Raw genomic sequence first — 26,912 nt, 5'->3', positions numbered from 1 at the left:
CTTTGGGAGACACAAGGGATGAGGTAGAAGTGGGTAGCCAGGAGAGCAGTCAGTACCTGGGGGGAATCCTGCCCCCCCATGACACCTCCTACCCTGTGGGGCAGAGGAGCCTGCCCCTCCAGCCTGATCTCTAACCCATCTCCCAGGAGAGTCAGAGGGACCTTCACCTGCTCTCTGCCCGATGGATGGGGGTGGGGAGGGTTGAGTCCCGTCCCTGGGGTGCGGGCAGTGGGACTAGGCACAGCCATGTCACCTGAAATGTCTCAGGCAAGTGCCTCCGTAGTGTCGCCTCCACTGCTCCCCTTGGAAGGCTGTTCCAGAACTTCACTCCTCTGATGGTTAGAAACCATCGTCTAATTTCACATCTAAACTTCCTGAAAGCCAGTCTATATCCATTTGTTCTTGTGTCCACATTGGTACTGAGCTTAAATAATTCGTCTCCCTCCCTGGTATTTATCCCTCTGATATATTTATAGAGAGCAATCATATCTCCCCTCAGCCTTCTTTTGGTTAGGCTAAACAAGCCAAGCTCTTTGAGTCTCCTTTCATAAGACAGGTTTTCCATTCCTCGGATCATCCTAGTAGTCCTTCTCTGTACCTGTTCCAGTTTGAATTCATCCTTCTTAAACATGGGAGACCAGAACTTCACACAGTATTCCAGATGAGGTCTTACCAGCGCCCTGTATAACAGTACTAACACCTTCTTATCTCTACTGGAAATACCTCACCTGATGCATCCCAAGACCTACCTTACCTGGGCAGTCTCTGTGCTAGGGTATGGAGCAGTCCTGGAGAAGACAGTGCGGTCCCTGCCTGGCAGCACCTGATCCCGTTTACACTGGATCTCCCCCTTGAGTACTGCTCCAGCATCTTAACCCTGAGCGAATGAACCATTAGCAGAGTCTGTGTCTGTCCCTGAGCACCTCCGTGAAGTCACAAGGCACGATCTGGCTCCTTCCATGGGCAGCGAGGGGTGAAACGGTTTCCTGGGGCCAGTGGAGTAGAATTCTGAGGAAACAGGAGCACAGCAGGAGGGGGGCATGGGCAAACCAACTCTGCTGGCACCCCTCTATCCTGATCCAAAGTCCCTGCTGTCCCAGCCCTGGACACCTGCATAGCAGCTCTGCTAACGTTGTTTCTGTGTTTTGCTTTGATAGAGGGTTCTGCTGGAATGGGAGCCTCCAGTCTGGGCCCCTCTCGTTGGCTGCATCCTTCCCTCTGGCCTGTGTCTCTCCCAGCCCTGTCCCCCGAGGTGTGTGTGCCCTACACTCGGTGCTTGTTTTGCTCATGCAGAGGCTTGGATTTCACATGGGTCACTATCAGCACTGGGGAGGGGCCATGGGATACAGTCTGGGAAGGTTTCACCTACAACAAGATGGAAGCCCTCTGGGATGTGGCTGTCATGGTTCATTACCCTCCGGGAGCAATGCAATCAGTATCTGCCACGACCTAGCGTCATATTTATTATTTAGCTGGAATCCAGCATCAGAGAACACAAGCTGAAGGCAGAGGCCATATTGGCCACAGCAATTCTGTGTGATCGATCTTGATTTGCCCTCCTTTTGTCTCTGCATCCCCGTGTGAGTTCCTGGGATGCTGAGTCTCTGGGGTTTTCGCAAACACAGTCGCCTCCCTCACACCCCGTATCTTTGTTCCAAGCTGCAGCAGAGCTGTGTCCATGTCTCCTGCTCCCTTACGTGCTAAGTCACTGGCAAACCATGGAGTTAATGTTGCCCAGAGGTTCCACGCACCCTTCCAGAATGTCAAGCCCAGCAAAACGCTCACATCTGAAAACCAAGTAATGAGGAGTTAAGGTGCCTGCCCATGGTCCTTAACTCTGCCTCTGGAGCTGCCAAGAGCCTCTGGGCTCCAGCTGACCTCAGCGCGTTATGTGTCGCTGTACTGAATGGGGGAAGGGTTAGCTAGAGCAGCTGCTTTGCTATCAGCTGTGACTGAGACTAGGTGGTTTGGGGGGGCTGTTCCCTTCAACAGTGGCGAGCCCCTCTTCCTACTCCCCCCTCCCGCAATGTGTGATCAGAGGAAAGATTCACGGGTACCCTGAGAGATGTATTTTGCCTCATTCCAGTGCTGACTTGTGCACGTTATGTCACTAATGGGGCACAGGATCTTCCTGCCTGGGGGACTGTCATCAGGGAGGTGGCTATGCATGAAAGGTAAATGACAGTGTAGTGTTAGATGGCCTCATGTACCTGAAGAGGATGAAGTTGAAGGGGTTGTAAAATTGAACATATATGATGTGGAGCAGGATCAAGCTGTGTCTACACTGAAAACACTGCAGTGACAGTTCTTCCACCTGTAGCCCTGTCTGCACGGGGACTTAGGTCAGTGTAACTACAGCATTCCAGCGCTTACCTCAATGGAATGGGGATTATTCCTGAGTTGATCTAACTTTGTTGTGTAGACCAGTCCTTAGTGTTTGTGCTGGGCAAGGGTAGGGAGCCCCTGTTCAGTACAATGCAATGATGGAGTGTGAGTAGGTGTGTTATGGGTGTATTGAGGCACAGCTTCCCCCCCTCCCCCTTCACCTCGCTCACTTGGTAAAAGTGGAATGGAGATAACGGTCATGCTTTGTAATGTTTGCAGTGTGTAGTTGGTCTATTACCCAAAAACTTGGTGGTTATTTTATTACATGTGTAAAAAGTCTGGTGTCTCTCTCCTCCCCAACCTCTACCACCCCCTACTACATATAGCCTTCCCCTGGTACCTTGCCAGCATTTCCAGCTCACCATCTCTTACCTATCCCACTAAGCCATCAGCAATTTCGAAGGCAGGGGTGCACAAAAACCGTTGGTAGAAGCTGTGAGCTTGAAGAAAAGATATTTTTGGGTGGCTGGCTGTATTTCAGGAACCTCTTATTCAAATGACTTCAAATATGGGTCACTCAGTAGGGTGGACATATTTTCCAAAGGGAAAATGGGACACCACGTGGGACTAGACTGAGCTCCTCCCCATGCAGGGCTGGGACTGGCATCGCTGCTCACTCGAGCCCTGCCAGCCTCCCGCCCCACTATAGCCCTGCCACCCTCCCTGTGTGAAGCTGGCATCACAGCTCGCTCCCCTCTCTCATGTTCTTCCACATCCCACTTTTTGACAGAAGTGGGCATGTGTCCCGTTTGCTCTTGCCAACTGATCAAGTTGACAAGAGCAAATGGGACAAATGCCCATTTTTGCCAAAAAGAAGTCGGGATGGCAGGGACACTGCTTAAAAAAGGGACTATTCTGGCCAAAATGTTATGTGTGGTCACTCTATCACTCCCCCTACTGCATACCCCCAGGAGGCAGACCAAATATCAAGACAATTAAAGTAAGCATGGGGATTTCAGAGCACTTAGAGGAATTGGTTTGAAACAGGAACCTACTCAGTTTAATTGTAGCCAACCTGGCACTCAGCTGTAAAATTGTATGAAATTAATCAGCAGCAGCTGCTTTGCTATCTCCAGATCCCCAGTGTCACAATAAAATGCCCCCCACCCCAATGGGGTCAGCACCAGTGTTGTATACTGCTAACACCTTTATATGCATTGGAAAGTATCTTGGGAAGGGCTGAAGGTGTGAGTGTGGAGTGGAAGATTTCTTTCGGGTTACAAGAGATCGAAGTGGGAGGAAGGGAGAAAGGAACGGGTTAACTCGATGATCCAACTAGGCCCAAAGATAAGGAACGAAACTGCAGCCCAAGGCCAGCTCACAAAAACAAGCTGTCTGCTGCCAAACAGCCAGAAGTCTGTATCTCAATCCCGGCTATCCGTGAGAAAGGAGAACTGAGCCAGACAGAACTGAAGGGGTTGCAAAACTAGTAAGATGGCAAAGGTCAGTGAGTTGAAAACCAACAGTCTCGCGACCCTGAAACCGGTGTGTTTTGGGGAAACTAAGGGAGCCACGGAAGGCCGATTCAGACTGGTACCAAGAGCACAGGGGACCAGGGTCCCTGGACAAAAAAGCCCACGGAAAAACCCAGGGCTTAAAACCCTTCCAAGAGCTGAAGCAAGTTGGAGATTTACAGCAGACCCTAGACGGCCTGTGCACAGGGCAGAACTCTTGTCTACCTTTCCGCCCCTCTTCTTCTTACGTTACACCCTAATTTGGCCAGCCTTGGGTTGTGTGTGTGTAAGTATCAAAGTGGGTTAGGGCTCAGGCACTAACGCTTTCTTCCTCCCTCTGGGTGACGAGGGGTGCGCCCAGCACTCACAGCTGTTATTTGGTTAATAAAGCTTTAAACTTAGTTACTTGGTGTGATCCTTCTTCTCCTACCCTAAAGATCCTACGACTTCAGCCTGATCACCTGAAGCCCCAGGCAGATTGGTAACATAAATCTGTCACACCAGCATGGGATAATCCTGAAAGTACAGGTGGTTCTGAGCAATGTGATGCGGCCCATGGATCTTGGTGTGATGGTATCCGCTGAAGGAGAGCACCCATTGAGACGATACAGCCTGGGACAATAGGTCCATTCATCTCAGTGGGTGTTCTCAGCCCCCCTCCACTAGTCAGTGCTTGGGAGCTTCTGCTAGGCACCAAGCCTTCTCGTTCTTAATTCCTCACCCCAATCTAGTGGTGTGGTTTTGGTGCATGCATCTGGGATGGCTGCACTCAGCTCCCTGCCTGAGGGACAGGGCTTCCCTGGATGCCGGCTCACATGGGGGGCAAGGAAAGGAGGTCAGATAACCCCTAGAGAGGAAGAGTCCCCTAGATCCCAGCACACCTGAGTGGAGGCAAGTAAAGTGGTTAGACACCCGTATAAAGGGGCAGAGACTCCCTATCCTGGCAGAAACAGAGGCAATGGCTCAGACACCCCCAGAGCGACAGACCCCCCCAGATCTCAGGGCACATATGGGAGGAAAGAATAGTGGTGTGACTGACACCCACTCAGCCTCCCTCCACCACCTTATATCCTGTCCCAATATCCCACTCCCTCACTAGAAGTCCCCTACTACCTCAGATCTCCCCATAGTCCCCCTCCCTTTGCTGCAGCCCCAATCCCCTCTACCCCTATTTCACCCTGCCTCCTAATTCCCCCTCACAGCAGACTTTCACATATGGCATTTATTTATTTGTTACTAGTTTAAGCACCTTCTGAATCTTCTGCTGTCCTGCAATTACATTTCCCCCACAGCTCCAAATAATACGATTAGAAACCCCTTTGGCAGAGTCAGGTTGTAACAGCAAGAATGGTTTGTTCTCAGACTTCTCTCGGGGGTTGGATATGAACTTAAAGCCATTCAACCACATTGATACTGGCCTGTGAGCTGTGACTGGCATATAGCTTTACTGGATGGGAGATGATTACAGTTGCTAGGCTGTCTACAAGCCAAGGAAGGGGGCAGCGAAGGGGAGCTGGACTGCAGGGTGCTATGTTTATAGTTCCACCCAGGGAGGCTGGTTATGGAGCTTCGGTGGCTGGCCCCATGAGTAAGGCCCTACCAAGTACACAGCTGTGAAAAATACATTACAGATCATGAAATCTGGTCTACCCAAGGAAATCTGGCTATTGTGGGGGGATTTCAAGATTTGGTATACCATACCATGAACCCTCAATTCTGGGCTGCTGGGCTGCCTCACAAGCAGGGTGGCTGGAGAGCGGCAGCTGCAGGCCAGGAGCCCAGCTCTGAAAGCAGCGCTGCCGCCAGCAGTAGCCCAGAAGTGAGGGTTCATGGTATGGTATTTCCAACCTCACTTCTGCGATGCCGTCAACAGCAGCTTCCTGCAGCCAGGGGAGGTGCTGAAGGTTGGAGCCTAGAGCGTAGAGCCTGGCGCATAGGAGGAGCCCTTGGCTGGGGTGCTCTAGACCTGCCCCATCCCGTCTCCAGACCTACCACTCAGTGGTTAAAGGGGCCTTGGGCTGGCTGTGTGTGTGCCACAGCACCCTGAGGGTTGTCCACCTATAAGGCTGGACCTGTCCTGCCCCTCCCCTAAAGTAACAGCCCTGCCAATACTGTGCCACCCTTACCTCTGTGCTGCTGATGGTGGCAGCACTGCCTTCAGTGCTGGGCTCCCAGCCAGCTGCCACTGCTCTTGAGCCTTCCAGTTCTGAAGACATCGCCACTGCTGGCAGCACTGCAGAAGCAAAGGTGGCATAGTATGGTATTGCCATTCTTACTTCTGTACTGCAGGTGGTGGTAGCACAAATGTAAGTGTGGCCACCCTCACTTGAGTGGTGCTGCTAGCTGCGGTGCTCTCTTCAGAGCTGGGTTCCCAGCCATCAGCTGTCGTGCTTCCTAAAGCCAGGGGAGGATCCCAGAGGTGGCTCTAACGCGACCCAGGGAGCGGCCCATGCAGGGGAAGAGGAAAACCCATCTCTCCCCAGCTTAGATGGGATTAGCAGCTGGAGCTCAGTACATGGTAGGAACCCCCAGCCCTGCCCCTCTCTGCTCTGGTCCCAGCACTCAGAGGCTTAAGGCACTTTGGGATGGCTGACCTCTGACCACGAGGGCTGTTGCCCACCCCTAAGACCAGCCCTTCCTCTCCCAAAAAAGTGATGGCTCCTCTCATACTATGCCACTCTCAGTTCTGTGCTGCTGCTGGTGGCAACAAGAAGTGCACAAGAAGTGGTTCGGGACTATTTAGAAAAACTGGACGTGCACAAGTCCATGGGGCCGGATGCGCTGCATCCGAGGGTGCTAAAGGAGTTGGCAGATGAGATTGCAGAGCCATTAGCCATTATTTTTGAAAACTCATGGCGATCGGGGGAGGTCCCAGATGACTGGAAAAAAGCTAATGTAGTGCCCATCTTTAAAAAAGGGAAGAAGGAGGATCCGGGGAACTACAGGCCAGTCAGCCTCACCTCGATCCCTGGAAAAATCATGGAGCAGGTCCTCAAGGAATCAATTATGAAACATTTAGAGGAGAGGAAAGTGATCAGGAACAGTCAGCATGGATTCACCAAGGGGAAGTCGTGCCTGACTAACCTAATTGCCTTCTATGATGAGATAACTGGCTCTGTGGATGAGGGGAAAGCAGTGGATGTGTTATTCCTTGACTTTAGCAAAGCTTTTGATACGGTCTCCCACAGTATTCTTGCTGCCAAGTTAAAGAAGTATGGTCTGGATAAATGGACTGTAGATAGAAAGCTGGCTAGATCGTCGGGCTCAACGGGTAGTGATCAATGGCTCCATGTCTAGTTGGCAGCCAGTTTCAAGCAGAGTGCCCCAAGGGTCGGTCCTGGGGCCGGTTTTGTTTAATATCTTTATTAATGATCTGGAGGATGGTGTGGACTGCACTCTCAGCAAGTTTGCAGATGACACTAAACTAGGAGGCGTGGTAGATACACTAGAGGGTAGGGATCGGATACAGAGGGACCTAGACAAATTAGAGGATTGGGCCAAAAAAACCCTGATGAACAAGAACAAATGCAGAGTCCTGCACTTAGGACGGAAGAATCCCATGCACTGCTACAGACTAGGGACCGAATGGCTAGGTTGCAGTTCTGCAGAAAAGGACCTAGGGGTCACAGTGGACGAGAAGCTGGGTATGAGTCAACCATGTGCTCTTGTTGCCAAGAAGGCTAACGGCATTTTGGGCTGTATAAGTAGGGGCATTGCCAGCAGATCGAGAAACGTGATCATTCCCCTTTATTCGACATTGGTGAGGCCTCATCTGGAATACTGTGTCCAGTTTTGGGCCCCACACTACAAGAAGGATGTGGAAAAATTGGAAAGAGTCCAGCGGAGGGCAACAAAAATGATTAGGGGTCTGGAGCACATGACTTATGAGGAGAGGCTGAGGGAACTGGGATTGTTTAGTCTCCAGAAGAGAAGAATGAGGGGGGATTTGATAGCAGCCTTCAACTACCTGAAGGGGGGTTCCAAAGAGGATGGAGCTCGGCTGTTCTCAGTGATGGCAGATGACAGAACAAGGAGCAATGGTCTCAAGTTGCAGTGGGGGAGGTCCAGGTTGGATATTAGGAAACACTATTTCACTAGGAGGGTGGTAAAGCACTGGAGTGCGTTACCTAGGGAGGTGGTGGAGTCTCCTTCCTTGGAGGTTTTTAAGGCCCGGCTTGACAAAGCCCTGGCTGGGATGATTTAGTTGGGAATTGGTCCTGCTTTCAGCAGGGGGTTGGACTAGATGACCTCTTGAGGTCCCTTCCAACCCTGATATTCTATGATTCTATGATCTATGATTCTATGTCTTCAGAGCTGGGCTCCCGCCCAGCAGCCGCTGCTCTCTGGCCTCCTAGCTCTGAAGGTAGCACCGCTGCCAGCAGTGCTCAGAACTAAGAGTGGCAATGCTGCAACCCCCTCTAGAATGGCTTTTCGACCTGGCCTCACAGCTGCATTTTGGGTCGGGAATCCCCACTATTTCAACACCGTGAAATTTCAGATTTAAATATCTGGAACTGTGAAGTTTATGATTTTAAAAATCCCCTGATATTGACCCAAATGGAGCGTGAATTTGGTAGCCGCCCCGCCCCCACTCCTAATGAGGCTGGTATGTGCTATGTTACAGAAAGGTGCTGGAGAGATGGGAGATGTTTCTAGTTCTATGGGACCCAATGCAGAGCCCTGGATTTTCCTGACCATCTTGTTGGCCCTCAGCCCTGCCCCATGGAGGTTGCTGGGGAAGGGGACTTAAGTAGGAGGTGGTGGCTGGTGCTGGGTCAGGGGGCTCAGGCAGGAGCTGTCACTGGCTCTGGGGTGTGGATAATGATGGCACAGGTTGGGCTGGAGCTGGAAGCCCTGGCTCTCCTGCAGCCTCTGTATTGGGAGGTTGTCCAGGGCCACGTGGCCAAAGATGGGGTGGTCTTGTGCATGTGTCCGCTTGGCTGTAGTGATGTTGAGCACCCGCATGTAGCTGCACCTACGGTGCTGGGCAGGGTGTAGCCATGAGCCAAGTCACCAAATGGGTTCATGAGGCTCCAGCTAACAGGGTGGCTGGTGGCATCCAGGAGGAAGAAGCTGAAGAAGTGTCAAAACAGGTTGACCAGGTACCGCGGTCTCTGTTCAGTCCCCACATGGGGCCACGTCTCGTTTAGCAGGTTGGCGTGGGAGACGTCCAGGGACGAGAGGCTTATGGCTGGGTCCAGCCTGGGGGGAGCAGAAAGCAGCAGGGTAAAGCCCCAAAGTTTTTCTGAAATGACATCTCTGGTGTTGGGGAATCAGGAGTCCCCCCCATCCCCACACCCCATGCCTGAGCTGTCCAGTGTCTGCGGTGTCCCTGAGCAGCCAGAGAGCAGGCTGTGTGGGCAATGCCAATCCAAGTGGGATACTGCCATTGGCATCACGAGCCCCTGAGCCTGGGGCCCAGATGGGGTGAGGAACAGGGCCAGCTGGCCAGTCTGTGGGCCTTCCAGTAACTTGGTCCATGCCACAGTGCCCACCCGAAGGCAGACACTGACCAGATCTCAGGCATGGTGCTGGGATCTAGTGGAGGTAGGTGAAGTAGTTGGATGCCCCCTTGGCCCTGGTGATGTCCCTCAAGACCTGGTACACCCCATCCTGGAGCCCTGCAGGAGGTGGTGACAGGCCCTGAGCAGTGGCAGCCCTGAATGGGAAACATGGCTGTTGGAGGCCCAGCTTGGAATGTGGGGAGGAGAGGGGACCAAGCTGACCCACTGGCATGCTGGTCTCATGAAAGGGCGCCTGCACCAATGAGCCAATCCTGTCCTGAGACCATGGGGCACATGGGAGCAGCCTGGTGGGAAATGTGGGGACCTGGAGACTCAGGGTTGGAGTCTGCTGGAGTTTGGTCCCAGATGGTGGCGGGGACATGCAGTGACTGTGGGGCTCATGAGGAGGCAACCCCAGACATTGCCGTGGATGCAGAAGGCCTATCCTCAGTTGATCACGCCCGTGCTGCCCAGAAGGGCCTGGTAGAACTCTGTGTACATGTTGGAGTAGAAGTCAGAGTTCTCTGATGCCACCTGCCGTGGGAGACACAGAGCCGAAAGGCTAAGGGGAACTCACAATGGAATAATTGATTTGCCCGCTCCTCCACCCCACCCCCTCCAAGTCAGCCTGGCCTCTGTCCGGAGGCCCCCTAGAGGGAAAAAAGGGCCTGTGTCCCATTCCTCACTCCCTGAACCAGCCTGACCACCTGGGTGCAGCGTGGTGACTGAAGGGTGACACTTCTGTCTGTGGCTGGGTGAGAACGGCTTTGAACTAGGGTTATGAATCCACCAGCACTTTGTGCCCAGCCGGTTTATGCAGTTTATGTTCATTGCAGCACCGTGGATCTGCCGGAGATATGTGGGGTGGGGGGTCAGATTTGCAGTCAGAAAAGTCTTCACGGGGAGGCAGCACTAAGGTGGCCCTTTGCCAAAGCGGCAGAAGGTGGCAGCAGGGCTGAGGGAGCCCTGGGCAGCCCTCCCTTACCCCACGCAAACGAAGCTGAAATCACCAGACCTGGGTGGGGTGGTGGAGCCTGGGAGCTGGCCCAGCTGGCATTTCTCAAAGGATAGGGCACAGGCCTGTCTGATGCCAAGGTCTGGGATGAGGCCAACAGCTGACACTAAGCCGTGAGTGGAGGAGGAAACCACTGCTGAAGGGGCATCTGTTCAGTGGTTGTGGGCGGGGAACTGAATCAGAGGACACAGCTGGAGACACTAAGGGGCAGGACTGGGTGTTTACTTATTATTCATAACTACAGATAGGCTTTTGAGTGTGACCTCAGGCTGGGAGTCCTTGGGGATAGTGAAGTTTGGTTTGAGGATAATCAAGATCCCCGGGAGGTATTTAACCCTTGAGTTACTGAGACAGACTGGCCCTTGAGGGAGTCCATGGCATGGGAACACACTCGGGCTGGTTAGTATCAATGGGGAACAGCCAGATCCATCATGAGTTAGAAGCATCATGCCAGGCATGCTGTGCTCAAGGGGATGTTGCTGAATGAGGACCTATTGCCCAGCCTGTCCCACCTGGCTTAAAGCTGCCCTGGTGTGTATAGTCCAGGAGATGGGAAAAGAGCTGATGACAGCAGGGTGCAACAGCAAGAGATGTGACAAGCCCCAGGGAATGGGGGAGAGAGAGAGATCTGGGGAAGATGTCTCTGGTGGGTGCGGGGAGGGTGACACACTGACTGTGGAGGAGTTAGAGATGTAATACGCTGAGCAGGATGCCCCAGGAGAAGTGGGGGAGGAGGAGCAGAGCAGATGCAGGAGGCAGGTGAGCATGTAGCTAGATTGGGTGGAAGATCATTGAGCCATTATTGGAGTGTCTGGAAGAGGAACTAGGATGGGGCAGTGTAGGGAAGTGGGACAGGGCTGCTGTGTGTATGGGTCTGGGGTGGTAGGGTCCATCAAGGAGGGCAGGTTATGGGCCCGGGAGAGTAGGACAGACTTTCTAAAGGTAGGTATAGGGCTGTGGGGGAGGGCAATGCCTGTGGGGCTGGGGGTAGCAGGTCCAATGTGAAGCTGGAGCTGGGAGATGTTACTGATTCCACTTGGCCAACAATGATCCCCAGACTCCCCTATCCCCCCCCCCGCCCTTGTCAGGTCCCCTGGGCAGTTCACTGGGGTTAACGTGGGGGCTTTCGCCAGTGCTGGGTTGTGAAGAATGAAGTACCACAGGCTGGGCTGGCGCTGGAAGCCCTGCCTCTCCTGCAACCTCTGCATGGGGTAGTTCTCCATGGCCACATAACCGTAGCTGGGATAGCCTAATGCGTGCAACCGCTTGGCTATCAAATTATTCAGCATCCCCATGAAGCCGCGCCCCCGGTGCTGGGGCAGAGTGTAGCCAGGCCCCGTGGCAGCAAATGGGTATGAAGCGATTGAGCTAAAGGGATAGCCAGCAGCATCCAGCAGGCAGACACTGGGGAAGTGGCAGATCAGGCTTGCCAGGTACTTCCTGCTTTTCTCGTTCCCCCCCAAAGATCCATGTCTCATTCAGCAGGTCAGCGTGGGAGACATCCAGGGACGAGAGCAGGGTGAAAGTAACTTCAAGGACTTGCCGGTACGAGACCTGAGGAGGGGTGTGGCCTCCGTTGGAAGAGGCGGGGCCTTTAAATCCCAAGGCCCTTTAAATCAGGATTTAAAGGGACTGGGGCTAGGGCTGTGGTAGCCCCCGAGCCCTTTAAATCACCCCCTGAGCTCCCAGCTGCAGAGATGTCTGGGAGCCCTGGGGTTCGGGGGCGATTTAAAGGGCCCGGGGCTCTAGCTGCTGCTACCGCAGCGGAGCCCCAGGCCCTTTAAATTGCCAACAGAGCCCCGGGGTAATGGCAGTGGGGCTCCGGCTGCCACTACCCTCCAGAGCCCTTTAAATCATCTCTGGAGCCCTGCTGTTGGAGCCCTGGGGTAGAGGCAGCAGGTCTCCGGTGGCTATTTAAAGGGAGCCCCGAACCCTTTCAATAGCCACCAGAGCCCTGCCGCCGCTACCCCAGGGCTCTGGCAGGCTCCGGGGGCTATTTAAAGGGCCCGGGCCCTTTAAATTGTCCCCAGATCCCTGGGGTAGTGGCAGTGGGGCTTCAGTGGCGATTTAAAGGGCCCGGGGTGGTAGCGGCGGCAGGAGCCCTGGGCCCTTTAAATCGCCACCCGAGTCCCACCGCCGCTACCCCAGGGCTCTGGCAGCGGGGCTCTGGCGGCAATTTAAAGGGCCCTGGGCTCCAGCCCTTTAAATTGCTGCCTCAGGAAGCTGGTCCACCCAGGTATGGCGCACCAGCTCTTGCCAGCAGGGGTGGCAGGTTTGTAGAAATTTTGGTGGTGCCCAGAACCTGCCTATGCCCAAACTCTGCCCCCCCAAACTCCACCCCCCACCTGCCCAAGGCTCTGGGAGGGTGTTTGGGTGGCGGAGGAGGTCTGGGGTGCAGGCCCGGGGCTGGGGAAGGGGACTGAGGTGTAGGAGGGGTGCAGGATGCAGGCTCTGGGAGGGAGTTTGGGGATAAGAGGGGGTGCAGAGGGAGGGGGTGCAGGGGTGAGGGCTGTGGGGTGAGGCTGGGGATGGATTTGGGGTGTGGCTGGGGATGAGGGGTTTGGGATGTGGGAGGGGACTCAGGGCTGAGGCAGAGGGTTAGGGTGCATGGGGATGAGGGTTCTCGCTGGGGCTGGAGATGAGGGGTTTGGGGTGTTGGAGAGGCTCAGGGCTAGTACAGAGGGTTGAGGTGCGGGGGAATGAGGGCTCTGGTTGGGGGTGTGGGCTCTGGGGTCGGGCAGGGCTGGGGATGAGTTTGGGGTGCAGGCAGGCTGTCCTGGGACTGGAGCCAGAGAGAAGGACTCCCCCCAGCCCTCTCCCTGCCGGCAGCAGCAAGATCTGGGGTAGGGACCCCCTTGTTCCTCTGGCAGTACACTCACCCCCCCCCCACTGTCACTGCACGTGCTCCTAGGGCCCCTCTCAGGTACAGGAATTCCCCTCACCTCCCCTGTGGGGGCAGCAGGTGGGGCCAAGGGGGAGACCCAGCCCCGAACATTCGTGGAGCCAGGCCCCCGGACCCTCAATATTGCTGGAGCCAGGAGAAGTCAGAGAGGTGGAGAGTGTTCAATTTTTTTGCCGGTCCTCTGTACCGGCCTGTACTGGCTTACTTTCACCTCTGGACAAGAGCCTCATGGCCGGGTCCAGTCTGGGGGGCAGAAAGCAGCAGGGCAAAGCCCCAAACCTCAGTGATCAGAGTATCAGAGGGGTAGCCGTGTTAGTCTGAATCTGTAAAAAGCAACAGAGGGTCCTGTGGCACCTTTGAGACTAAGGCCTGGTCTACACTACGACTTTAATTCGGATTTATCAGCTTTAATTCGAATTAACCCTGTAACCGTCCACACAACGACGCCATTTAATTCGATGTAAAGGGCCCTTTAAATCGATTTCTGTACTCCACCCCAACGAGCGGAGTAGCGCCAAAATCGATTTTAGCAATTCGAATTAGGGTTAGTGTGGCCGCAATTAGATGGTATTGGCCTCCGGGAGCTATCCCACAGTGCATCATTGTGACCGCTCTGGACAGCAATCCTAACTCGGATGCACTGGCCAGGTAGACAGGAAAAGCCCCGCGAACATTTGAACTTAATTTCCTGTTTGCCCAGCGTGGAGAGCACAGGTGACCACAGATACCTCATCAGCACAGGTAACCATGCAGGCTGATAATCGAAAAAGAGCACCAGCATGGACCGTGAGGGAGGTACTGGATCTGATCGCTGTATGGGGAGAGGATTCAGTGCTTGCAGAACTTCGTTCTAAAAGACGAAATGCAAAAACTTTTGAAAAAATTTCCAAGGGCATGATGGAGAGAGGCCACAATAGGGACTCTGAGCAGTGCCGCGTGAAGGTCAAGGAGCTCAGACAAGCCTATCAAAAAACAAAGGAGGCAAACGGTCGCTCCGGGTCAGAGCCGCGGACATGCCGCTACTACGCCGAGCTGCATGCAATTCTAGGGGGGGCTGCCACCACTACCCCACCTTTGTTCGTGGATTCTGGGTCGGGGATAGTCTCGACGCCTGAGGATTCTGCCGATGGGGTAGAGGAGGAGGAGGAGGAGGAGGAGGAGGATGAGCTTGCAGAGAGCACACAGCACTCCATTCTCCCCAACAGCCAGGATCTTTTTATCACCCTGACTGAAGTACCCTCCCAAGCCTCCCAAGCCAGTACCCAAGACTCTGACCCCATGGAAGGGACCTCAGGTGAGTTTACCTTTTAAAATATAAAACTTGTTTTAAAAGCAAACGGTTTTTAATGATTACTTTGCCTGACTTTGCATTCGCGGTCAGTTCAGCTACTGGAAAAGTCTGTAGCTACTGGAAAAGTCTGTTAACGTGTATGGGGATGGAGCGGAAATCCTCCAGGGACATCTCCATGAAGCTCTCCTGGAGGTACTCCGAAAGCCTTGCCAGAAGGTTTCTGGGCAGTGCATCCTTATTCCCTCCTCCATGGTAGGACACTTGACCACGCCATGCTTGCAGCAAGTAATCTGGTATCATTGCCTGACAAAGCCTGGCAGCGTATGGTCCCGGTGTTTGCTGGCATTCAAGCAACATCCGTTCTTTATCTTGTTGTGTAATCCTCAGGAGAGTGATATCACTCCTGGTAACCTGGTTGAAATACGGGAACTTAATTAAGGGGACAGAGGTGGCCGTTCCTACTGGGCTGTTTGCCTGTGGCGGAAAATAAATCCTTCCCTGCAGTTAGCCAAGCGCAGATGGGAAATTGGCCCTGAAGTTTTCCGCGTTTGGCTAGCAGGGATCTTCCCTGTTACCAGCCACGCGGTGGGGGGAGGGTACCGTGATCATCCCAGAGAATTCATGGCGGGGGGGGGGGTTAGTTTGTTTTCTGGTGCTGCTGAATGTTAACAGAAAAACCGCAGCACTCTACTTGCCTGAAGGGGCCCAGACAAGCCCCCCCACACTGCCCCCCCCCCAACTGGCTGAGATTGGCCAGGCTTCTGCAGCACTCTACAGGCTATGCTTGGTATGTGGGAAAGGAGGGTGCAGAAGCTGTAAAACAATGGCTTACCATGGCCGCATGCAAGCCGAATTCTGTTGCCCAGACCTGTGATCTCTAGCAGCAAAGCCACAAGCACTCAGCATTAAGAGGCAAAATGCGACCTTGCACAGAAATCACATGTGCTATGTAATGTGAACAGTGTTGGTCACCGTGAAAGAGTATAAGCATTGTTCTGCAAAATGTAGCTTTTAAAACAATTCTCTCTTTTTTCCCCTCCCTACAGCAGCTGCAAATTCCTCAAGCCTCCCTCCTCCATCCCGAAGGTTATCACAGATAAGGCATCGTAAGAAGAAGACGCGGGAGGACATGTTTTCTGAAATTATGCAATCCAGCAGGAGTGACAGAGCTCATCTGAATGAGTGGAAGGAAACAGTTTCAAAGTATAGGAAAGAAGTCAGTGAACGTGAGGAGAGGAGGGACCAACGTGAGGAGAGGAGGGACCAACGTGAGGAGAGGAGAGACGATCGAGATGAGAGATGGCGGCAGGAAGACCAGAGGATGAAGGATGCAACGCTGGGGCTGCTCCGGCGTCTGGTGGAGGTTCAGGAACGGCTGCTGGAAAACAGACTGCCGCTTCAGCCCCTGTTCCACCCTCCCCCCTCCCCATGTTCCGTATCCTCCTCACCCAGACGTGTAAGAACGCGGGGGGGGAGGCTCCGTACACCTACCCATTCCACCCCAGTAGACAGCCCAAGCAAAAGGCTGTCATTTTTTTAACCTTTTCTTTGTGGCTTTTTCCTTCCCAGCAATCCTCCTCCCAAATACCACCCGGGTTCCCTCCCTCTTTTTCTAATCTATTAATAAAGAATAAATGATTTTTAAATGATAGTGACTTTATTTGGTTTGAAAGAAAGATGGGGGAAGGGGCAGGGTGGGTTCCTTACAGAAAATCAGTCAGTAAAGGGGGAGGGTTTTCATGAAGGAGAAACAAACAGATATTTCACACGGTAGCCTGGCCAGCCATGAAACTGGTTTTCAAAGCTTCTCTGATGCACAGCGCTTCATGGTGTGATCTTCTAATCGCCCTGGTGTCTGGCTGCGCGTAATCAGCAGCCAGGCGATTTGCCTCAGCCTCCCACCCCGCCATAAAGGTCTCCCCCTTACTTTCACAGAGATTGTGGAGCACACAGCAAGCAGAAATAACAATGGGGAGATTTCTTTGGCTGAGGTCAGAGCGAGTCAATAATGAACGCCAGCGACCTTTTAAACGGCCAAATGCACATTCTACCACCATTCTGCACTTGCTTAGCCTGTAGTTAAACAGCTCCTGACTCCTGTCCAGGCTGCCTGTGTATGGCTTCATAAGCCATGGCATTAAGGGGTAGGCTGGGTCCCCAAGAATAACTATGGGCATTTCAACATCCCCAACGGTTATTTTCTGGTCCGGAAAGTAAGTCCCTTGCTGCAGCCCTTTAAACAGAGTAGTGTTCCTGAAGACGCGAGCGTCATGAACCCTTCCCGCCCAGCCCGCGTTGATGTTGGTGAAACGTCCCTTGTGATCCACAAGTGCTTGCAGCACCATTGAAAAGTACCCCTTGCGGTTTATGTACTCGGTGGCTTGGTGCTCCGGTGCCAAGATAGGGATATGGGTTCCGTCTATTGCCCCACCACAGTTAGGGAATCCCATTGCAGCAAAACCATCCACTATAGCCTGCACATTTCCCAGAGTCACTAACTTTCGTAGCAGCACCTGAGTGATTGCTTTGGCTACTTGCATCACAGCAGCCCCTACAGTAGATTTGCCCACTCCAAATTGATTCCCGACTGACCGGTAGCTGTCTGGCGTTGCAAGCTTCCACAGGGCTATCGCCACGCGCTTCTCAACTGTGAGGGCTGCTCTCATCTTGGTATTCTGGCGTTTCAGGGCAGGAGACAGCAAGTCACAAAGTTCCATGAAAGTGCCCTTACGCATGCGAAAGTTCCGCAGCCACTGGGAATCGTCCCAGACCTGCAACACTATGCGGTCCCACCAGTCTGTGCTTGTTTCCCTTGCCCAGAATCGGCGTTCCATGGATAGAATCTGCCCCATTAACAACATGATCTCCAAAGCACCGGGGCCTGTGGTTTCACTGAATTCTGTGTCCGTGTCCGTATCCATGTCCTCATCATGCTTGTCGCTGCGCTGCCGCCGCCGCTGCCTCCTCGCCTCGTTTTTCTGGTCCTGGCTGAGCATAAACTCCACGAGAACGCGCGAGGTGTTTGCAATATTCATGAGTGCTGTCTTGACCTCAGCGGGCTCCATGCTTGCCGTGGTATGGAGTCTGCAGTGTTCACCCACCCAGGAAAAAAGGCGCGAAAATGGTTGTCTGCCGTCCGTTGCTTTCATGCAGGGAGGGAGGGAGGGAGGAAGTGAGGCTGTACCCAGAACCACCTGCGACGATGTTTTTTGTCCCATCAGGCACTGGGATCTTAACCCACAATCCCAATGGGCGCGGGAGACTGCGGGAACTATGGGATAGCTATGGAATTGCTACCCACAGTGCAACGGTGCAGAAATCGACGCTAGCCCCGGTACTTGGACGCACACCACCGAATTACTGTGCTAGTGTGGCCGCACTCATTTCGACTTTATACAACCTGTTTCTCAAATCCGAATTATCTAAATTCGGATTAATCCCGTAGTGTAGACATACCCTTACAGAAGTATTGGGAGCATAAGCTTTCGTGGGTAAGAACCTCACTTCTTCAGATGCAAGTCATCAGAGTGACACCTCAGAATCACGAGATGGCCTTAAGATCATGAGGTTTTTTAAAATATGATACTGTGATTGCTGGTCTCCTTGACAGCTGAACTCCCCTGCCCCCAACCCCTGGGTGTGACATAATCAGTATTGCCAACACTCCCAGATTTATTATGGCGATATGGGCCTCACTGCAGAATCTCCTGTCCCCATATCTGCCCATCTGCTGCCCAGCAAATCACTCTACCCCATCAGTTCTGCCCCCACACAGGCACCCATCAACTCTGTCTCCAGCCCCAGCCCCAATCCCCTCCCAGCTTCCCCTCTGCACCTCCTGGTGTTCTTCCATGCCTCCCAGCCCTGTGGGGGCTGCAGCAGGCTCCCCTCTGCCCTTCCCAGCTCTGATTGCCTGCTCTTCCCCCAGCGGGGGTGTGGGAGAAGCAGTCAATCAGACTGGGCTTCCCCTCCAGGGCAGGGAGGGATTCCCATGAAGGTCATTGTAAGATGGGCTCTAGACCTGGCCAAACTTGTGGGACTCAGGAGAGGGGGATGATAGAGCCAAGTGGAGAGGTAAGGAAGCTGCCTTGCTTGGGGGATGGGAAATGGGAAACAGGGCCTTTCCCCCTATGGGGCGCTAGCTCTGATCTGGCCCAGAACAGGGGGATCCGCTGGCTCAGGGGGTGGGGAATGGGATACGGGCCTTTTCCCTCTTACTCATGTAAGCAGAGTCAGGATGAGCTCTACCCTGACATCTGGTGGTGAATTATGGCGAGTGTGGAAAAGAACTCCAGGGGCTGATCTTGTTTGCATCGGCACACCCACTCGCCTGGCATGAAACAACAGCAACTCAAAGTGGTTACTTTGGCTGGTGTGGGATCCCCAGTTTTCTCTGTTATTGAGGCAGGAAGAATAAAGTTTTGTTACCCTGATTCTGTGAATCAAGGCCAGTGGAACTGTTGTATGACAGAAGGACTGAGTGAGTCCTTCACCATTACCTAAGTAGCACTTGCTTGACAAGGGGCATGGGTTACAAAACCCAGTGAATGGAGAGTAGATGTGGATGGGTATTTGTGCCTGGTGGCATGGGTCCACTGCTGAGGGTGTGATACACCAATTGCACTACTTCCTTTCACCACTGTTGAGTGTCAGAGTTAACTTTGATTCTATTAGGAATCTTGTTACAGGCTGCTGAGCTGAATTCACTTTGGGCTAATGGTGCACTAGCATGGGGGCTCCCCTACTATGAGCTGGAATTGCTAAGAGCTGAAATCACAAAAGAGCTAAAGTTCTTAAGAGATGAGATCACTGAGTGCTGTGTTAACTAGTGGGGGAGCCTGAAGCTATATTGCTAAGCAGCTGGTGGAGCAATTTGTGGGGATGACTGGAGGAGTGGTGTGGGGCTGGTTGGAGCGGCCCAAGGAACGGCGAGCGGAGCTGTTTGTGGGGATGGCTGGAGCGGCTCACAGGTCAATGAGCAGAGCGGAGCAGCTTGTAGAGCGGAGCAGCTTGTAGAGCGGAGCAGTTTGTGGGACGGCAGGAAGTGGACTGGCTCGTGGTGAAGGCTGTGGCGGAACCCCACGGAGAGACGGCTGGCCGGCCTCGGATCACGTAAGGTGCCCCTTAACACCCTGTGTGCCCCCCCCCCTTTTACTCTGGGGCTGCACTGACCAGGAACAGAGACTTTGGGGTCTGTTGGACTTTTGGGACTTTGGGTGGTTGCTGGACCCAAGAGACTTTGGGGGTGTTGGACTTTGGGGACTCTGGGTGATTTTTGGGTTGCTGGATTCCAGAAACCCAAGGGAAAGGACACAGCCCAATTTGCTGGGGTGGGTTTTTTGCTCATGGTTTGTGATATGAATCCTGTTTGTGGTGTTTTTCCAATTTAATGCTGATGTTGTTTACCTCATGTTATTAAACATTTTCTGTCACACTCAGACTCCGTGCTTGCGAGAGGGGAAGTATTGTCTCTTAGAGGCACCCAGGGGGTGGTATGTAATTGTCCCAGGTCACTGGGTGGGGGCTCGAGCCGGTTTTGCATTGCGTTATTGAAACGCAACCCCTAGATACAGAACCCGGCCCTTGTTGCTGCCAACTTAGATGGGCAGAAGGGTTACATACAGTGGCAAGGCTGCCTAATATCTCTTCTCATTAGAACTGAGTGTCTCATTCCCCTTCCTGATAGAGACCCCCCATCCCTAAAGTGCCCCTGGGGTATCTGCCCCTTCCTGGGTGAGAAGCCGAGGTCTGAACAGGCAGTGGACAGGGAAGGTTCCTTTCCATCCTTGGCCAGGTGAGATGTGGTGGAGGGATGGGGGGAGCACGGTCTCTCGCTGCCCAAGCCCTGCCAGGTCTGATGGCTGATTGAAGCAGTGCCTGGTCCCCAGGGGCCACGGATAGGGCCCCATTGGTGGCACAGAAGCCATTTGCATCAGGGTTTCCTGGCAGAGGCAGGAGCTGAAGAGGGATTCCCCCTCCCCATGGCTGGCCCCACCCTATGGCTATGCTCCCCAGTCCCTGCAGTGTCCCTGAAGGAGGTTGGGCTCAGTGACAATCCCATTGAGATTCTGCTGGTGGCAACAGGACCCCATTGCCCTAGGCCCTGCATAAGGAATAGTCAGCCAGATCTTGGGCATCCCGGTTAGGGTGACCAGATGTCTCGGTTTTATAGGGACAGTCCTGATATTTGGGGCTTTGTCTTATATAGGTGCCTATTACCCCCCCACCCCCTGTCCCAATTTTTCATGCTTGCTGTTTGGTCACCCTAATCCCAGTGCCATGCTGGCCAATGCCCCCACCCCTTAAGGCTGCCTCTTTCCCTACCACACCCCCTGCGGGACCCTGTGACACAGGCAGACACTGACCAGATCTCAAGCATGGAGCTGGGATCTGGGTGAAAATAGGTGAAGTAGCGTAACACCTCCAGCTTGATCCCCTTAGACTCAGCACTGCAGGGGGCAGCGACTGGCCATGAGCAGTGGGAAAAGGGACTGAATGGTGGTGACAAAAGGGCCCATATATGTGGGAAGCCTAGCCTGGCACATGGGTCGGGAGGGGCAGGAGTCTGAGCTTCCAAACCCCCAGCCCCAGCCCTCAGGGAAGAGGGTGTGGTCAGGTGAGCTGACCCCAGCCCAGCAGTGGAAAGGGGCTACTCCATATGTTCCTGGCCTGCATAGGGCTTATGGGAGCAGCCTTGCAGCCTGAGGGGAGCAGAGAGCTTTGGGGCTGGCATTGTAGGGAGGGATCCTGGGGTTTGGCCCAGACAGGACATATATGTTCAGTTGCTGTGCGACTCTCCCAGATGCTTTGGGGCACATGTTACCAAGGATGCGGAAGGTCTGTCCCCAGTGACAGCACCCGCACTGGCCAGCAGGGCCCAGTAGGCACCTAGGTCCTGGTAGTACACCGTGTATGTGTTGGTGTAGAAATCAGAGTCATCCGATGCCACCTGTAGGGGGAGACATACAGCCAAGACTGGAGAATTCCCAATGGAATGACTGATCTGCCTGCCCCCTCTCCCCCGAGCCAGCCTGGTCCCTGCCCTGGGCCCCCCTAGAAGGGAAGGGCTGTGTGTCCCATTCCCAGCCCCCAAGCCAGCTTGGCTCCACCCTGTGGCCCCCTGAAGAGGAAGGGCCCCGAATCCCAGTCCCTGTCTCCTCCCTGGGCCAATCTGGCCCCCGTCCTGGGGTCACCTAGTGAGGAAAGGCCTCGGGTCCCATTCTACATCCTTCGGAGCCATCCAGTTTCCCAGGTGCAGCGCAGTGGCTGCGGGGCATCACCTCTCTGCGCGGCCGGGTGAAGACGACTTTGAAGTCAGGCCATGAATCCACCAGCACCTCCTGCGCAGTCGGGTCCCCCTCTTTATGGTCATCACAGTGCCATAGACCTGCCAGAGACATGGAGGTGGTGGGGGTCAGAGCTGGGGGAGGGGCAGCAATTCCCACTCCCACAACTCTGTTTGGAGCCACCCAGTATTTATTGGGGGGTTTCAGCACCTCGTAATCTTCTGCACATTAGGTGGGTTTTTGCCCTTCTCCAACATGGCCTCCCTCTCCCATCCCTGCCAATGGGGCTGACACCACAGCCCCTGGTGGCCCTTAGTCAAGATGGCCACCACCTCACAATGATTTCAGGGGGGTGAGGCCAGGGAAGATGGCTGCCCCAGACTCTGGGTACCAGAGATGGGCGGGCAGGGGAATGTGAGGAGCAGAAAGGAGAGGCAATTGGGGAGCGAGTGGGGGGATGTGGGGGATGCTAGGGGTTGGGGTGAGGAGCAAGGAGAGGGCAGGAATGTGGAGGGGAGAGATATGAGGAAGGGAGTAGGAGGGACGAGGGCCAGGGCAGGGCCTGTCTCTAACCACCCCAGGTTTACTCTCCTGATTTAGGGGTCTGACTCCTTATTTGTGGGTCCTGGCCTGGTATCGCAGGGGAGACCCTGAGTGTGGAGGAGGGGGGACAAAGGGGCTGGTGACCCCCCCACACACTTGAGCCATGTGATGACATGGAATCATGGAGGGAGTCACAGCTACCCAGGTCTTTGATTGGCTGGCACGGAGCCTGCCCATACAGTGACTGGCTGGAACAGAGCCTGCCTGTGCTGTAACTGTTTGATATGGAACCAATCTGCACTGTGATTGGCTCGGGAGGTCCTAGCAGCTACCCTGAGTGAGCAGCAGGAATTTGCTGGATTTGGAGTTTGGGAGACAGTAGATGTGAGTGTGGAGGGGGAGGCTGGGAGAGCAGCCAGCACCTGGCGGGAGGATGTTGCCCCAGCCAGCCCAATCTCCACCCCATCACTCTGGGGAAAGAGAACTTTGTGCCCTGCTCCCATCCCCGTCCCAGGAAGTGGCACATGGCAAAAAAGATGGGTCCTTGTCACCAGCAATGTATCGGGCAAGCGCCTCCGTAGTGTCTCCTCCAGCAGCCGCAGCTTGGCGGAGCAGCTCAGGATCAACATCTGTGTTGTGGATGGGCCCTCGGCAGATTCCAGCAGGGATGGCACTGGGGATACCCTGTGGGCGAGACACCCATCAGTTCCTTTTAATCTTCCCCACTAGCCCCACCTCCCTGGTGACACGAGGGGTGTCTGCAACCTTCCAGCCCTGCCAAAATAACAAATGCTGTGGGTAGACCTACAATAACAAACCAGTCTGGTTACAACACCTGTACCCACCAGAGACCCTACAATAACCACCCCAATGGTTATATTCTCAGTGCAGCATTTCCTGTGGATTTTCCTCTCCTAAGTATCAGCACTTCCTTGCAGTTAATGTTTCAGCTTTTCAAACTAAAAATCACTTTTGATGAGAATTTGCACAAGTGGCGCTTGGATGTTCCCAGAGCTCAGGGAGTGGCAGGTCAGCACCTCAACTGAGTCTAATTTCTCTTGTAAGGGGCAACAAATCTTCGCATATTTTCCCACAATTTGCTAAACTGTGTTTGTGACAGTCAAAACCCTACAATACCATACCAGTCTGGGTGCTTCTCACTTGCTCACCATAGACCCTAGAATAGAATAATAGAATCATAGAATATTGGAGTTGGAAGGGACCTCAGGAGGTCATCTAATCCAACCCCCTGCTCAAAGCAAGACCAATCCCCAACTAAATCATCCCAGCCAGGGCTTTGTCAAGCCTGACCTGAAAAACCTCTAAGGAAGGAGATTCCACCACCTCCCTAGGTAACCCATTCCAGTGCTTCACCACCCTCCTAGTGAAAAAGTTTTTCCTAATAGCCAATCTAAACCTCCCCCACTGCAACTTGAGACCATTACTCCCTGTTCTGTCATCTGGTACCACTGAGAACAGTCTAGATCCATCCTCTTTGAAATTCCCCTTCAGGTAGATGAAAGCAGCTATCAAATCCCCCCTCATTCTTCTATTCTGCAGACTAAATAATCCCAGTTCCTTCAGCCTCTCCTCCTAAATTATGTGCTCCAGCCCCCTTATGTGCTCCAGCCCCCTAATAATTTTTGTTGTCCTCCACTGGACTCTCCAATTTTTCCACATCCTTCTTGTAGTGTGGGGCCCAAAACTGGACACACTACTCCAGATGAGGCCTGACCAATGCCAAATAGAGGGGAATGATTACGTCCCTTGATCTGCTGGCAATGCTCCCACTTATACAGCCCAAAATGCTGTTAGCCTTCTTGGAAACAAGGGCACACTATTGACTCATATCCAGCTTCTCGTCCACTGTAACCCCTAGGTCCTTTTCTGCAGAACTGCTCCCTAGCCACTCGGTCCCTAATCTGTAGCAGTGCATGGGATTCTTCCATCCTAAGTGCAGGACTCTGAACTTGTCCCTGTTGAACCTCATCAGATTTCTTTTGGCCCAATCCTCTAATTTCTCTAGGTCCCTCTGTATCCTATCCCTACCCTCTAGCGAATCTACCACTCCTCCCAGTTTGTCCTGTCTATGTGTCTGTGGCCCCAGCCATGCTGGGGCTGGTCTGTGCAGGACTCAGGTGGCCCAGGTAGCTCCCACTTACCTGGACAGTCTCTCTTTGCCAGGGAAAGGGGCAGCGCCTTTGAAGATAGAGACAAGGTGTCCATGAGGCAGTGAGGTCCCTGCCTGGCAGCAGCTGGTCCTGTCCCCGCTGGGTCTTGCTCTCCCTCAGGGGCTGCTCCAGCCTCTTATCCCTGAGTCAATGAACCATTAACAGAGTCTGTGCCTGGCCCAGAGCTGGGGGCAGCCGCATCCCTGCAGTCACAAGGCACTCCTTCCATGGGCAGGGAGAGGTGAGATGATTTCCTGGGGGCAGCGGAGTAGAATTCTGAGGAAACATGAGCACAGCCAGGAGTGGGACATAAGCAAATCAGTTCTGCTGATCATAGAATCATAGAATCATAGAATATCAGAGTTGGAAGGGACCTCAAGAGGTCATCTAGTCCAACCCCCTGCTCAAAGCAGGACCAATTCCCAGCTAAATCATCCCAGCCAGGGCTTTGTCAAGCCGGGCCTTAAAAACCTCCAAGGAAGGAGACTCCACCACCTCCCTAGGTAACGCATTCCAGTGTTTCACCACCCTCCTAGTGAAATAGTTTTTCCTGATATCCAACCTGGACCTCCCCCACTGCAACTTGAGACCATTGCTCCTTGTTCTGTCGTCTGCCACCACTGAGAACAGCCGAGCTCCATCCTCTTTGGAACCCCCCTTCAGGTAGTTGAAGGCTGCTATCAAATCCCCCCTCATTCTTCTCTTCTGGAGACTAAACAATCCCAGTTCCCTCAGCCTCTCCTCATAAGTCATGTGCTCCAGACCCCTAATCATTTTTGTTGCCCTCCGCTGGACTCTTTCCAATTTTTCCACATCCTTCTTGTAGTGTGGGGCCCAAAACTGGACACAGTATTCCAGATGAGGCCTCACCAATGTCGAATAAAGGGGAACGATCACGTCCCTCGATCTGCTGGCAATGCCCCTACTTATACAGCCCAAAATGCCGTTAGCCTTCTTGGCAACAAGAGCACATGGTTGACTCATACCCAGCTTCTCGTCCACTGTGACCCCTAGGTCCTTTTCTGCAGAACTGCTACCTAGCCATTCGGTCCCTAGTCTGTAGCAGTGCATGGGATTCTTCCGTCCTAAGTGCAGGACTCTGCACTTGTCCTTGTTGAACATCATCAGGTTTTTTTCGGCCCAATCCTCTAATTTGTCTAGGTCCCTCTGTATCCGATCCCTACCCTCTAGTGTATCTACCACGCCTCCTAGTTTAGTGTCATCTGCAAACTTGCTGAGAGTGCAGTCCACACCATCCTTCAGATCATTAATAAAGATATTAAACAAAACCGGCCCCAGGACCGACCCTTGGGGCACTCCGCTTTGAAACTGGTTGCCAACTAGACATGGAGCCATTCATCACTACCCATTGAGCCCGACGATCTAGCCAGCTTTCTATCCACCTTACAGTCCATTCATCCAGCCCATACGTCTTTAACTTGGCGGCAAGAATACTGTGGGAGACCGTATCAAAAGCTTTGCTAAAGTCAAGGAATAATACATCCACTGCTTTCCCCTCATCCACAGAGCCAGTTATCTCATCATAGAAGGCAATTAGGTTAGTCAGGCATGACTTCCCCTTGGTGAATCCATGCTGACTGTTCCTGATCACTTTCCTCTCCTCTAAATGTTTCATAATTGATTCCTTGAGGACCTGCTCCATGATTTTTCCAGGGATCGAGGTGAGGCTGACTGGCCTGTAGTTCCCTGGATCCTCCTTCTTCCCTTTTTTAAAGATGGGCACTACATTAGCTTTTTTCCAGTCATCTGGGACCTCCCCCGATCGCCATGAGTTTTCAAAAATAATGGCTAATGGCTCTGCAATCTCACCCGCCAACTCCTTTAGCACCCTCGGATGCAGCGCATCCGGCCCCATGGACTTGTGCACGTCCAGTTTTTCTAAATAGTCCCGAACCACTTCTTTCTCCACATAGGGCTGGTCACCTTCTCCCCATGCTGTACTGCCCAGTGCAGCAATCTGGGAGCTGACCTTGTGCGTGAAGACAGAGGCAAAAAAATCATTGAGTACATTAGCTTTTTCCACACCCTCGGTCACTAGGTTGCCTCCCTCATTCAGTAAGGGGCCCACACTTTCCTTGATTTTCTTCTTCTTGCTAACATACCTGTAGAAACCCTTCTTGTTACTCTTAACATCTCTTGCTAACTGCAACTCCAAGTGTGATTTCCCAGGCAAACTCCCGCTGTTAGCCTCTGCTGTTCGCCGCTCAGCTGGTTCGCTGCTGACTGCCCTTATAAACCAGTCAGGCCCACTCAAGGCCCACCTGGAACAAAGCACTCCCAATTCACACTTTTCAAACAAACAAGCAAGCAATCAAGCACACGGTCAAACTGACCAACTGT

At 53.4% G+C, this 26,912-nt stretch overlaps 2 pseudogenes; both read right to left on the bottom strand.

The window, feature by feature from the left end:
- Nucleotides 1–8,585: 8,585 nt before the first annotated feature.
- LOC128836088 (glycine N-acyltransferase-like protein 3) lies at nt 8,586–9,575 on the bottom strand (annotated as a pseudogene).
- Nucleotides 9,576–9,790: 215 nt separating this feature from the next.
- On the bottom strand, nt 9,791–24,752 carry LOC128836087 (glycine N-acyltransferase-like protein 3; annotated as a pseudogene).
- Nucleotides 24,753–26,912: the final 2,160 nt, after the last annotated feature.

The sequence above is a fragment of the Malaclemys terrapin genome, chromosome 4 (assembly GCF_027887155.1).
Source record: "Malaclemys terrapin pileata isolate rMalTer1 chromosome 4, rMalTer1.hap1, whole genome shotgun sequence".
Lineage (NCBI taxonomy): Eukaryota > Metazoa > Chordata > Testudines > Emydidae > Malaclemys > Malaclemys terrapin.
This window is presented reverse-complemented; position numbering and strand designations above follow the sequence as displayed.